Source organism: Opisthocomus hoazin, chromosome 2 (genome assembly GCF_030867145.1).
Source record: "Opisthocomus hoazin isolate bOpiHoa1 chromosome 2, bOpiHoa1.hap1, whole genome shotgun sequence".
Classification (NCBI taxonomy): Eukaryota; Metazoa; Chordata; class Aves; order Opisthocomiformes; family Opisthocomidae; genus Opisthocomus; species Opisthocomus hoazin.
The window spans coordinates 34913917-34929142 of NC_134415.1; positions in this window are offsets into that span (position 1 = coordinate 34913917).

The following is a 15226-nucleotide window of genomic DNA, read 5'->3' on the forward strand; positions in this document are numbered from 1 at the left end:
AAAATGTGCAGATCTTATATCTCCTTTTCTTTAAGCCCAGATTGGTTCCCTTGATGCTTTCTCTAGTGATTTCAGCTACACTTTTTTGTTCAAGAAGAAATAAACCACTTCACATTTAAAAGCCACAAATTGTTGCTTCCGTTTTGTCAAAAAGGCTGGGCTCCTTCCAGGTTTAGAAATACACTCAAATCTGCCAAGTTTTGTCAAACATTACCTTCCTTTAAAAAGAAATATTCATACTTTTTGGATTAATGAGAAAGAAGAAAAGCAACCATTCAAATGGCTTCTATAAGAGGGAAGGTTCTGTATTTTCTTGGGTGCAGACATGGAGGTGGAGAAGGAATATGGAAAGACAGAATAACAAAGAAAAAAGCAGACAGAAATACCCAGCTGAGAGCCAGTCTGAGTTTGTAATTGGTATCAGATTCTGCCAGTCTTACTCGTGTAGTGCAATCCCTATTGATTTCTGGAGGTTCCTCACATGGTAAGCTAATGTTTAACATAAATAAGGGTTACTGAATCTTGTCCTTGAGAAGTAGGGGTCAGGAAGCCGTTATCAATTCAACTGCTGTATTCCTGACCAGCAAGCTTGCTCGATTCAGGGTTAATTAACTGATTCCTTTAGAGTGGAAGCATTGTGGAGGAGCATGATCGTTACCATTTATATTCATTCTAGTATGATACATTCCAACTCCCCCTCCATCATGTTTTACAGAGAGCGATCTGGTGAAGGAGGATGACAAGTCTTTGCAAAATGATCTTGAATTCTGCCAGATACTCATAGTTTAAGTTGCATAGCAGTGCAAGATCAGATACAGTGTGCAAGGCAATAATGCAAACATTTTTTATTCCAGACTATCTTCTAAGCTTGCGTGATACAAAACCCCATCATTACTGGGCAGCTCGCTCACTTTTCATGTCAACCTTTGCTACCTGTCCCACTCCAATGTGTGGGAAAGAAACTTTGGTTTGAATATTGCCATGGTGCCATGCATCTTAATAACACTCTGGAGTGACTGACACAGAGTCCAGATTCTGAGGCTGGATCCAGTCTTGCTGCCAGGAGGCAATGTTGCAGAGAGGGTCTGCAGCTGTGGTCTCTGAAGGGACCTGGCTACTCTACCTAGGTGTTCTTTCCCTGTGTCTCGCAGTGCTTGAAGATGCTAATTTGTTCACATTTTCCTCTGTTCATTAATGTATTCTGTCCTTAAAAATTCAGCTTTTTAAAATAGTAATGTGTATTGTCTATTTGAAAGATTAATCACAAGAAGGTGCTTGAGGTGGGAGCGCTTTTCTGGAGAGGTTCCACGTGCTGTCAGCTAGTCACTCTGAATGGCAGCTTCCAGTTAGGTCCCTTAGCTTTTGGAAGAGACATTTAGTCTGACATGTGCCAGCCACGCAAGCTACCTAGCCCTGCAAACTGCAAATATTAACATAAATGCATATTAAGATACTGTGTGTTAGCTCTTTAACTGAAATAAAGAGTGGGTCTTCCAGCAAGCAAATAGCATTGATTTACACTGGCTTGAGGATTTGGCCTGTTATCGCTTCTTTATGCACTTTTTAGAGGAGCTGCAAACCAGATAAAGGCTTTTCCTGGAACATTGCAAGTAACTGTACGTTTAGGCAGACTAGTAGTAATGCTGAGGAAACTTTCTCAGCAGTTGTTCTGCTGGATATCTGATTCCTCAGGTAAGAGCTACTTATTCAGTTCAATCTTCCATCCTAGGCCTGCCTCTCTGGTACCTCTTCCTTCTCAGCCATCTCATCTGAGGGGATTTTGAAGAACAGCTCTGATGACCCAGGATATCTGTGTGTCTGACCAGTCTGTCTTTTGAAGGAGGTCCTGGATGAGCTGCACCCGTTCTGTGCTGAGCAGAGCCCCCAGCAGCAGCCATGCACCTCACTCCCAGTGTGCCTGCATGGAAAAGGCACAAAAGTCGCTCCGATACTTTCTGAAAAGCTCTGGTGTTACTGCACAAGTGCAAAGCAACGGCAATTTTTGTCAAACAACAACAATGTTTTCAGAAAATGTCAAACTTCTGGCTCAAAGGTCACGTACCTGCTCTGTGCCCGCAGTGCTCTGGGCGAAGGGCCACGTGCTGAGCACTCTACCTGCTGTGGTCGCCCCAGCAGCTCCCGAACTGCCCCTGCAGCACTGCTGACGGTACCATTCTGGTGGCTGTATTTGTTTAAAAAGCTAATTTTGTTTGTAGCGTAGTTTGATTGCAGTTTTCTTGGCGTTTTTGCCTCTCTATAAAGTATGCTGTGAGTACATCTGCAAGCACTCATACATTGAGATAAAATTACTGGTGGTGCTCATCTCCCCCATGCTACTGCTGCTGCTTCCAGTATCTCGTGTGCCTGCATAGCCATGTACAGACCCAGGTGCATGCGCGCAGCACCTGATCCTGCTTCTTAATTATTTTTAGCCCAGCTCCCTGAGTTGCTCTTCTTCCCGCTGATGAATGGAAAACTGTAGTAGTGCTGTTTCATTTCACCAGCCTCTCCAGTGTAGACATTATGGTAAATATGAGAGCAAGTGAGATTTAGATTGATAGTTAGACCTCCTTCTTTAATTAGCCAACCACAGGACCTGTGGAGACAAGGGAGGGGAACAAAATTTTGCCATGGCGAGAGTGCTGGAGGTTCTTGTCTGTTCTTTCTTTTCTGTCTGTTCCCTCTAAGAGTGGACCCTTTTGTGATGTGTGCTTTATTTACAACTGCCCTGACTATGCTACATCAATGGTTTCCCTGACCTTGGCTCAATGATTATGCAACAGAGCATTGTAAATTATCTTGTCACCAGAATCTCCATTTAGGCAAGTATAATCACTTCCTTGTAAGAACCCAGGCCTGGTGTACAGAAACAAAAAATCCACTGCATAATAATGAGAGCAACGTGCCATTAGGGATGAAAAAGCCCCTCTGCCGTATGGAAAACTACCGCATACGGGTGCTTGGAACCTGAATGTCACTAATTTGTGCAAAATGCTTAGCCATCTTTGGCAAAAAGATGATAAAGTGTAAAATATTATTTTTAGCAGCATTAAGAAATGCAGCATGCCCCGTCCTTTATTTAACGCGGTATTGAGTCTCTCTGTGCCTCGCTGCAGCAATACTTGGCAGTGCTGCGATCACTGCTTGGCAATGCTTCTGCAGGCTCCATATTGCAGGGAATGTTCTTCGCCTTATTGGCTCTCTGATCAATGTGACTCGCAGTCCAGTTTTTCTACACCCCCGGTAATAAAACATGTAAGGCTAGTTCCTTGCAATGCATAGAGCAGTGAAGTGAAGCGATTGCATTCTGCTTGCTACAAGCAAATCGTATTATGGAGAAGAGGACTCAAATGGCCATGAGTCTGCAGGTGTGTATGTGTACACGTGTGCATACTGGTTCCTTCAAGGACATGTATCCTTGCTTGGCTTTGCTAGCTGGGCTGCAGGAGATGTGAAAGGGATTGGCTATGATAGTGATGGTTGTGTACAGCGAGCTAGAATCAGTTTAAGGTGTAGCATATTTGCTAATGCCAAATCTGTTCTCGCGTTTGTTTCACTTCAGCTGAGAATTACACTTTCCCTTCTTGTATGTCAGAATGATGGAAAACGTCCCTCCCATAAAACAGCCCTTCGGTATGTCTCTAGACCAACTCATCAGCAATTTTCCATTTCTCTTTCCAAAAACTTGACTGTAAAACCTTGGGCTGCTAAATTATTATTACTGTATATGAGGGCATAGCACTATCTTGTTCTTACTCGGAAGATTTTACAATTAGTCCTCAAGTACAGTACTTCTCTCCCTCTCCATAGTGACAGGGGAACTGTTATTTTGGTATATTTGTTAGGAATGTAGTTAGTATTCACTGAATAAACTCAGAAAGCAATATTTCACATGGAATAATTATGAATATGTATTTAGTTGAATAAGCTGTTGATTTTGCATGAATTCTGCACACTGTTTCTTAGGCAGATATGCTAATCATCAATGTGTGAAAATTTACTTTATTTTGGGCTTGTCAGACTAACTAACATAGTGATCCAAATCCAGAAAATTATTTCCTTACCCCTAAAGAACCATAATGATTATAGGAATATTCCAGGGAAGTTGATTACTAATATATCAAACCCTTCTCTATGGATATGATGACTTTGCAGCAATATTTTCAAAATTTATTTTGCAGTTATCTCTTGGCATTGGTATTTAATCAAATCCTCATAGCTATATTAGCTGTACCAGGAAACTAATTTCATTGGGATCCTCTCACATGGTCTCACTGACAAACACTGTGGACAACACTATGGGCAATGATGTCAATGGGCAGTGAAATGGGCAGTGCCAGTGGGCAATGGCTATCTCAGCAGGCAGTGGCTACCTCAGCACGCAATGGGGAACAGTAGATGTTGTTTACCTGAACTTTAACAAGGCTTTTGACAGTCTCCAGTAGTATCCTGGGTGCTGAGCTGGAGACATGAGGACTGAGCAGGGCTTGGAACTAGATGATCTCTAAGGCCCCTTCCAACTCAAAACATTCTATGATTCTATGATTCTATACTGGAGCAAGTTCAGCAACAGCCACCAGGATGCTCAGGGAGCAGGAGGATATGATTTACAAGGACAGGCTGAGAAAGCTGGTGGTTCATCCTGGAGAAGAGATGGCTAAGGGAGTACCTTATTGCTCACTGTAAATACCTAATACGTGATTACAAAGCAGATGGAGCCAGACTCTTCTTGGGGGTGCACAGCAAAAGGGCAAAGAGCTGTGAATACCAGCTGCAGCAAGATAAGTCCCAATCAGATATAGGGAGAAGAGCTTCACAGTGAAGACAATCCAGCACTGGGACAGGTGCTCAGAGAGGCTGTAGACTCTCCATGTTTGATACATTCAAAACCTACCTGGATAAGGCCCTGAGTAACTTCATCACACTTCAAAGCTAAACCTAGCAGAGGTTTGGACCAGACAAATGAAAGCTCCCTTCCAGCTTATTTTATGGTGACTTTGTGGCAAACACTTGTAGTGACTTTTGCATTTGGAAAAGTGCTCCTTTTATCTGTATTTTGGATATCTCTCATGCCACAGTAAATTCCACCAGAAAGGCATCCAAAGAATGGGAGTTTTGCCAAAGAAATGAGTGCTGAGACTGATTTGTATCATGACAGTCTGGCTATGAATTTATAATTGTATCATTCTAAAAACTGACTGGTTCCGTACCTACAGATCTCTGTAGCTGAACGTTAATCACCTGCTTCTAGGGATGAAAACCTGCTGGTGCTTTAATCTCCAAGGTGTGGTGGATGGAAGTTGTGCCCTTCGCTGGCCAGCCACAGGTGCTGGCTCTGTGCTTCCAGCCTGCCTGACTGCACTGAGTAGGCTGTGTAACCCCACACATGCGTGAAGACACGGGGCTGCTCTTCAGCGCAAACGTCAAAGAGCCAAACAGACAACCTAACCGTCTCCCACATCCCTTGCATATGGAGAAGTAAGCAGAGAAGTTCCAAGCTGACCTAAGTTTGAATCAACAGGAATTGTGCCATTGATATCAATGACAGCAAGATCTCACAGTTCCCCTCCCTTAAACATGTGCATACAAATCCTAAAGGCAATTCACAAGTTTACAGGCAACATTTAATGCAAGAAGAAGTTAGGAAAGCAGGTTTACACAAAAATGCTAATTGTTCACAAGCTTTGCCTTTTTCTTTTTTGAAATGTGAATGGGAGCTTGCTTGCGAACTGAATGTAACAGTTCATTCCTGATGATGAGCCAGAAAAAAACATTTTGATGTCAGTTTGTATATGGAGGAGTATGCTTTGCACTTTTCTTGGGCATTTCAGTAGCAGGGCATTTATTCTTCCAATTCTCTGGCTGATGTGCTCAATGAAGCATGCATAGAAGAGTCCTCCAAACTGTTTAAGAAGCTTTCTTAAGCCTCCAAAGAGTATTTAATTTCTGCGTGTATGGAAATAGATGTATAAGAAGGATTAAAGTTGGAGGTAGCTACATGGTAAAAGATTTTTCAGCATTGCTCTACTAATGTAACTGATTGAGTACAAGATGTGTTGCTTGCCATTTCCCAGAATAAAAAAATGAGCTGTTGAGTCTTAATGCACTATTCCAATTATGGTTATAAATTCTGAATCAAGTCTTTCTTAAAAAAAAAATCCACTTGGAATTAAACAGTTCAACAGAATTAATAAAGATTCCAGATGGGCCTGTATTTGGCACTAAGAAGTGTGTGAAAGGAAACATTTTCAACCAGAAGTTTGAATGATTTATAGAAGTTCTGGAGAGATTTTTTTCTAGTAAAGATGCCCTTTCAACCTCTGCACATTTGGAGCTAACAAAGGAAGTGACACTCACTGAGTGAAAACCTTGGCATCGGTGGAAAACACACATATGTTCACGAGCAGAAGTGCCTGAAACAGTACAATTAAAAGCCCTAGCAAAGCTAGGTTCTCAACCCACTCTCTGTGCCTTATTTCCCTATTAGCAGAGGAGGAAGAGTAACAGTTCCTCACCTCAAAAAGGTACTGAAAATACGAAATCTTTTGTGATTGTAGGCTAGATAGATATCACAGTACTGATACCTCTAGCAATATGTTGGGAATAAAAGCAACTTCTTGCTTGCAACTTAGACATTTCCTTAGGTCAGGGAGAGGCAAGACACTGGGCCAAAAAGAGAGAGGTCTATGTTTGACAAAAATTGTTTTAGTATCTCATGTTGGGCAGACTTGGGACTACTGGAAATAGCAGAAGGCAGAGTTATAAGCTCTTATCCAAAAGTGAGCATTATCTTACTCCACTGGCTAATTGGCTCCCTTTTCCACAGCATCGCTGTTATAACCACAGATATTTAGTAGACATTTAGCTTTCTTAAAATGCAAGTCGGCAACTGGAGTTAGGAAAAGAGTTAGCATCATGTGGTCCCTCAGCCTCTTTACTGGTCACCAATGATTCATGGATTAAATTAAATGGAGGAACAAGGAAACAGATTACACACTCTTCATGTGTTACATTAAATCAATTATTAATAGGCAGCTGGGTATCTTACTGCCTTGTACTCTGTTACAAACTTGTGAGAATGATGAACAGCAAAGCATAAGCTAATAGCCTGTCCCAAACCACTTTTTTACCAATTATTAGCCTACTGTCAGTTAATGGAAATTACTGAATTTTGCATCCTGCCTCTTCTGTGATTTACAACCCATTCCTTGATCAAGACTTTAGGGAGGATGTCTTTTGCAGGGGGAGTGGAAATGACAACATATGGCTTCTGTCTCATATTACTTCCATTTGTAACCTGCAAATTTAGCTTCTTTTTCTCCCACAAAGCCCGAGAGACCCCCCGGTGCAGCTACCTCCCAATGTCACAGAACCTTTCTGCTTGCCAAATTCTCCCCTTTTATTCCAATGTCCCTTCCTTTATTTCACTGCCTTAACACTTTCTGTCTGCTAATGTCACAGTCTTTCTTTGCACATAGGACTGCCCAATTATTCATAATTTCTGGGCCCAGGTTCAACAAATCTGTTTGAAGACGATAGCTGCTCTGCACACACAACTTCTTTTCATATCGGTGGTCCTGAGGCTTATATCGGGCTCCTGAGAGCTCATCCTTTTTAATAAATAAATGGCATTCTTATTTACCTGCTTTAAAATGTTAACAAATGGTTCCACAGGCAAATAATTGGGTGTCAATGCTTCCTAGAGCTGGTAAGTGCTGACAATCGCATAGCTTTACCCTGTAAATATCATGATCCTTGTTATAATTTAAAGGCAGATGCAGCATGATTAGGAATTTCTTTGATTAATTCTGATTACTGAAAATAACCAGAGACTTTAATATTTCATTTTTAATTCCATCTTAGTGTATAAGCAGTAGATCTCTAGCTTCTATTAATTGTAAATTTAAGAAACATCAAAACTGCTTCCTTTCACTTTCTGAATTTTCCAGGCCTTTGGTTCGTTCCACTTTACCGCTGCATGACTTCAAAAAAAAAACCATAAACCTTGCAGCCTGCATGTTGGCTCTACGAGGGTTTACTTTTTGTCCATGTACACTGAGGCAGGTTCTGACAGCCCGCACACCCCACAGCGCTGCGCTCTTCGGGTTGTGCTCCCTGCTCTCTTCTGCCTTGAGAGCTGTGGCCACAGACACCGCTTCCCCTTCACCCTCACCATGAATTTATCCCCTGTAAAAGGGTTTGCGAGGTTGCTCTGTTCCTTCTTGTTCTTGCTTGCTTCGTTCTCTTTTGCAGAAGAGATCGGTAGCAAATGTGATCGTGCGCTTTTTCTTCTCTTTGCCTTCTTCAATAGCCTCCGTGGAGTGAAGTGTATCGTGTTGTCCATAGCTTCGTAACTTTTCCGTTTGTTCAGCGTGTTCAGATGAATCTGACTTTCTAATGTTTAAACCAAAACTCATCCAAGTGAATGGAAAAATTCCTAATTCCCTCAGTTTCTGGGCCTCATAAACTTGGCTTGTTTCTCCAGAGCTTTGCGCCTTTTGTATAATTATTCATAACTTTGCAAAGTCGGAGGGGGGAAGTTTTTGTAAGTGTTGCCCAAACGGAATATCAGGGCTTCACACCCCCTCTGCATAGCTAAAAATGAGTAAATGAGCTAGAAAACCCAGAAAATCTGTCGCGCTGAATAAAATAATACTAATGATTTAGAGTTCATGTTGGGCTGAGGCAGGCAGAGCAAAGCACCAGCAACTCTGCCTAGGAAATGTAGGGAGAAAAGCCAAACCTCATAAACATTTCCTTTCAAGGAAAATAGGTTTTGAAACAATGTAAATAAAGACATTACCAAAAACATGTTTTTCTTCTAGGAAAGGACCGTCCAGGGTGGAAGGTTTTTTCCATTTAGGAAATAAAGAAGCCTATGAAAAAGCTATCAAAATCTATCAGAAGCAAAGCAAGGATAGGACCAATCAAATTAAAATTAACCTCTTTTTTTTTTTAGGATTGTAGGAGTTTTCTGTGAAATATTTTGTGTTCTAAAGGTGTCATTTTCTGACGAAAGATCAGTTTCAAAAGAGAATTTTCAACCTATGCTTTTTTACATGCTTCTGCAAAATAGCAGATGCTAACGCTAACCTTTATTTACAAAAATAACCCTAGATTCAAATGAACCACTTGGAAAAATACAACCTTGCTGTTCTCCCTTGCTAAGAGACACAACCTTCCTGCCTCCTTCCTGACCGAGCCCATGATAATGGTACGAGTCCATACTTGAATCCTGCAGGACCCAATGACAGGCTGGATTGTTTTCCCTTCCTGAAAGCTGAGTTGCAGGGTTATAACATCTGCTTCAGGTCTGCGTATGCAACAGTGCTATTTCATTTTCAGGATAGATCCTTCACTATTCCTTTCAGTCTTGAGCAAGAGGATTTTAGCTGTTCCCGCTGACTGGAAAGGGCAGTTCCTTGGCTGCGGCCTCTGTCAAACCCTTGCTGCTGCAATAGTGGGATCCCCAAGAGGGGAAATTAAAAGCCTGAAGAGAGAGGCTCTACTGCTAATGCAGGTCCTGGGCCACTACATGACTACCAGGCATGCGGGCACACGGTGCGTGGGTTAAAGGAAAAGCTACAAGCCCCAACTGATTGCTTATTGATACAATTTTTCTTCTCAGAAATGCAAATTTGCAGCAGGACCACATGTATTTCTGATGTGCCGGAAAAAGGCGTTTGAATGAACTGGCAGATTATAAAACCCACTAGAAAGCGAAGTTCACTTCTGCTTTCCCAGTTGCCTAGGTGATTAACATGAGATAAATACAGTTCTTCCTATGTCTATTCTTAAATCCTTAAAACAAAGAATTTTTTGACTGTGTTGCAAGACGTGAAGGTGTTTCAACAGCCGGATTTCACAAGACCTGGGCCCTCCTCCTTTCCTTCACTTGTATCAGATTTCTGCTGCCATGGTCACCTTATAGTCACTCCAAGCTGTCTTAGGGCCGGCACGTGGGGCACTGTCCCTGGGGGCAACTGGGTTCAGCAGGCTGTGTGCCTATATGTAAAGCTCCCACTAGTTAAAAATACCAAGTCATATATAATTATCTTTAGTGCCATTAACACCCCGTAAGCATTAGAACAGCAAAAGGTGGTTGTCCGGGAGAAAGAGCAGATTGCTGGGCTGGAAGTCAGAATATCAGGCTTCTGCCCCTGGCGTCCTCAGTGAACTGTGCAACCCTGAGCTAGGCAACTCGCTTCTAATCCCCCTCTTATTTTTCCTCCATCGTCTCTATTTAGAGAGCAAGTCCTTTGTGGCAGGGATGGTCTCTCGCTATGTGTTTGTACAGTGCACAACACAATAGGCTTCAATCTCCATTATGGTTCCAAAATGCAGAGCCTTCAGACGAGACTCCTGATACAGAAATCGTCATGTGTGGTGGCTTCAGAAAATCCATTTCTGCTGCATGTTTTCCCTTCTTCTTTCTGAGGATCTCGGGCTGTTCGTAAGCAAGCATCAACATGAGGCAGGGAAATGCTGTTGCCCTTGTTCAGCAGATCAGGAAAGAGAAGTACAGAAATATGGAATGGATTTCTCCAGCCTGTAGAGCAAGCAGGCTTTTTTTTTTCCTTTTCTCTCCCCCAATTCAGTAATACAAAGAGACAGAACATTTTTAAAAACAAAAAATTCCCAGTGTATCTTCAACTTTTTACCTCCTGCTTCCTCTCCCTCTTCCCTGGCTGGCAGAAGCCACCACATCTGTAAGTATGTGCTTCCTTAAATGTCTTCACTTTCCTCCCTGCTTCTCTGCTGATCTCTGGAAACTCTCCAGGCATTACCAGGGCAAAAAGTTCTCTTCTTTACAGAGGCAGCCACTGAACGTATGTGTTATGCCTCATCCATCCTGAGGTTATAGACACCTACATCCACCTAGCCCTATTTACACACAAACTAGGCATTTTTTGATGAGACTTGAACATCCACACATTGTGAGCAATCCAATTTTTTAATTTTATTTATTTTATATGTTTTTGACTGGGAAGCAAAAGCAACACGATCACCCTGCATTTAACCTTGCAGCTCCATGGTGCAGGAGATAAAATAGCATCCACTTTAAAGATGAGCATATTGAGGTAAGACATTACAGTGCAATTTGTCTGGCTCCTGCAGAATTCAGAGGTGAGGTTGGAGGGATGGACCTGGTGGTGCTTGGGCCAGAGCAGCCCATCACCTGAGTGCTAGCCAGGAGGGGAAACCATTCTCCTTCAGGCCAAAACCTTCCCATTACCCCACACGGCGAAACGCAGACCTGCCTTTTCCATTTTGCACATTGTGCATGAATTTGGGGCTGCTTCAAAGAGGAAGTTCGGAAAAAAAGAAGAAGAAGAAAAAGTTATTTCAGACATGTTTCCTAGGTTGTTTTTTGTTTTTGCTGTTTTCAGCCGAAGCCAAATGGCACGAAGCAAAGGCAGCCCTGGCTGCGGCGTGCTGTTTGCCTGGCTGGCAGGGACACCTAGTGGGTAGGGCAACGTGTGCCGGGGAAGGCAGGGAAAAACACACTCCCCTGACTTCCCACCAAGGGCAATATTTCATCTTCTGAGTCATGCCAGTGCCTAGCTGACGCTCATGTGATCCTTGGGAATTAACACGGAGTTGGGAGGAGTTTACAGCCGAACCTCCTTCAAGGAGCGGTGGCTGTAGCGTGAGAAGGTGAGCTGAACAGCATTACCCGAACTGCTGTGAACGGGAGATGCTGCCAGCTCGGCTTTAGTGGGATTTATTCTTCTGAAGACTGTTACAGCCATAATAACATCTACACCGGCTATATGTGAGAGCTGACTCGGCGGTGGCAATGATTCAGCTCCGTCTGCAGTTATGCATTTCGTGGGCTGTTCGTTGGGGCCACTTCCATTGTATTGCAGATACCCACGAATCGACGTGTGCCCCTGCTCTTAGTGGGATAGCTTCAGCAGAAAAAGCAGCAGGAAGCTGCAAAAGGAGAGGAAGGCGGTGTGACCATCCACCCCCCCAAAACCAGCAGGACTCTTCGGTGTCAAGGCTGGACCCGAATCCGTCCTGCCTCCTCATTGCTGGTGGCACAAGCCAGGCTTTGCCGGCCCGGCCCTCAGGCTGTTTCCCGGATTGGCTCCTTGATTGCCTTCCCTTAACGCAGGTTTTATGGGAAGAGGTTGTTGAGTAATTTCTTTGTTTTCATCGTGGGGCTACGGACGACTTTTTCCTGGCCTTTTCCCAAGCACCTGTCTCTGAGAGGGCTGGCACGTGGATGCTATGGTCCGGATTGACGGCGTCCCTAAAATCCTCCAGCCCATGCCAGAAACAGAGACGTTACATGTGAGACGCCTCATGTTGGGAACAACCAAGCCTGTTTATAAGCATGAGATTTTTTTTGTTTGTTTGTTTAGGATAAACACTTCTCCTCTGCAAACTACAAAATCTTGAGGGTGGGAAGGAGCACCCTCCCGCTCCCACTCTGGGGACGTAGGCCCTAAAGAGGTTCTTACGCTTAAACATTGAAGATGAACTGCAGCTTCTGAATCAGAAACGTATCACCTGAACAGCAGGAAGCAGTTTGCTCTGGACGTTTTGAAATCGTCTTCTCCTGATCTAATTATATGCTAGCAGTAAAACTAATACAGTTATGGTTATTAAGTCCTTTTCTTTTTTTTCATGTTTTACCAGGAATTCTATCTTAGAATTAATAGGCGCTTGCATGATTTCTGTCCTATGTGCTATATTAAGGAGCATCTACATCATCAGCAAATATTTTTTTTCTGCTGATACTGCGCGCAAAGTCAAATGCAAAGGTTCAGAGCTTTTTTCTGCCCTGGACTCTCAGCATAAACTGGGTGTCTTATTCCTCATCATTTCCTTTGTTAAAGAAGGAGACTTAGTTCTCATTTAATGAAAATAATACATTTGAAGGAGAGGGTAAAAACTGCTCCCTTTCTGACATGGCTGCATGACACAGTGCCGTAGCAGGACAGAAGTATCTGTATGCTAAATACTGATGATGGGAGGAAACAGTAGACAATATATTTAAGAAGACTTTTGGCACTAGTAACCTGAAATCTTACATATAAGGCAGCAAAATGCAGTTTACACAAAATTATGATTATCAGCATGTATACAAATAGATGAAAAATTGTCAAACTATTATTGCCAATGACTCAATGTCAAACTGGAAGTAAATTTCAAGAGAGTATTCCGAGCAGATGTGCTGAGATCCTCAGGACTGATTTTAGTCAATATTTTTATTAGTGATTTGGAGGATAAATATAGAGTACACTTATAAAACTTGCTCAGTCTGGCAGGCAGGATCAGAATGCAAAGTGATAAATTGAAGTGATGGTCTCAGATCAACAAGATGAAGTTCACTAATGACAAGTACGAAGCACTGCACTGCAGAGGGAGTTATCAAACACATAAATACGAAATGGGAAATAATCAGTTCAGCATCAATATGAGAAAATGATCTTGTGTGTATAGTGGTTCATAAATTAAATATGACTCAACAATACGATTATGCTGCAAAAATTGCTAATCCCACCTGGACTTCTGTTACTAGGAGTGTTGTGTATGGAAGAGGAGAGATTGTGCAGGCATCAGGCTGGATGCCTGCAGCTCCTTAATTACAATCTGGGCACCCAAGATCATGCTGCCCATTGCCTTCCAGAGCTTCCCTTTCCCCCCCTCCAGGCCCTTTCCCCAGCCACAGCCATTCTTCGCTGGCTTCCTCTGTGAAGGATCCTCGACCTCTTTTCAGAAAACACTGCCCATACTGCTGCTGCCTCACATCATTCCTTCTCATGGATATAAATGACTGGTGCCAGCGGAGGTCTCCATATGGATGCTATGGGCACACAGAATCCCGTATAGGTCACGCAGATGGTGCGGAGGAAGCTCGCAGGGGCTCTGTCAAGGAGGACACATGCAGCTTCTGCAGACGCGCTGGCTCCTGGCAGCTCTGGTCTGCAGCAAGGGAGCACCACACAAACCCAGCACCAGCACCACGCAAACCCAGTGCCGGCACCATGCAAACCCAGCACCAGCACCTTGCTAACCCAGTACCAGCACTGCACAAACCCAGCATCACGCAAACCCAGTGCCAGCACCATGCAAACCCAGCACCGGCACCTTGCTAACCCAGTGCTGGCACCAGGCAAACCCAGCGCCGGCACCACGCAAACCCAGCGCCGGCACCACACAAACCCAGTGCTGGCACCAGGCAAACCCAGCTCCACACAAACCCAGTGCCAGGGTGTCACTCGCAGACGCGGCTCAGTTCAAAGGGGAAATGAATACTTAAAAGAAGGAAAGAAGGAGGCACCCCCTTGAGAATTGCCACTGTCCCAGGCAAGAGAATGTGGAGGGAAATGTTTGCATTTCATTGCCTTATTTTTTAATCACAGGGAAATTTTTGAAGGTTTTTCTTGTGGTTTTTGGGTTGGGTTGTTTTTTTTTATTTAAACCACCCAGATTTAATACTGCACAGCCCCATCTCCAGTGCACCATGTGATGACCACGGGAGCCAGCCCAGAGCTGCACCCACTGCCCCGTCCGCAGCGGGCACCGTGCCCAGACTGAAAGTCCTGCTAACAAAAAAACCCGAATATATGTATCAGAAATGGTAAAACGGCCACCTAAAGACGGCGGGGGGGAGGGACGTGGGAGGGGGTGTCGGTTGCGCCCACAAGCCTACCGCTAGATGGCAAACTTTAATTCTCCGTTTCTGGAGGTGCCGTCCCGGGCCCGGGGGCTGAGGCCCGGGGGTGAGGCCCGAGGCCATGGCGCAGGCCCCGCCGCAGTCCGCTCGGCTGCCCTGAGCCCGCCGCCGAGCCGCTGCTCCTCGGGCACCGGCCGCCGCCCGAACCGGGGATTTCCCTGCGGCTTATGCGTGCAAAATGGCCACGAGGGGCTTCCCCAGGTGCATCTTCCCCCAGAGCAGGGAACCGGTCACTCTCCCGCGGTTTTTCTCCCTATGGGGGCTCCTGGTGATGGCCCGAGCAAGGACACGGGGGATGGAGACCCAGGCGGATTGTCTGGCCAGGCTTGGATGGGGAAGGGACGGGTACGGGGCTCTGCCGGGTAGGTCTCACCGGCGGCTGGACGCTCTCCGAAGAACCACCGCCCACTCTCCTCCAGCCCCGGTTTTTCTCCCTCTCTTGGCCGGGGTTGGGTGTGCTGGAGAACAGAGGTGTTTCTTAGGGCTCAGGACGTTGTACAGGGTAGGAAAAAGACTTTTCTGCTCTCCTCTCCC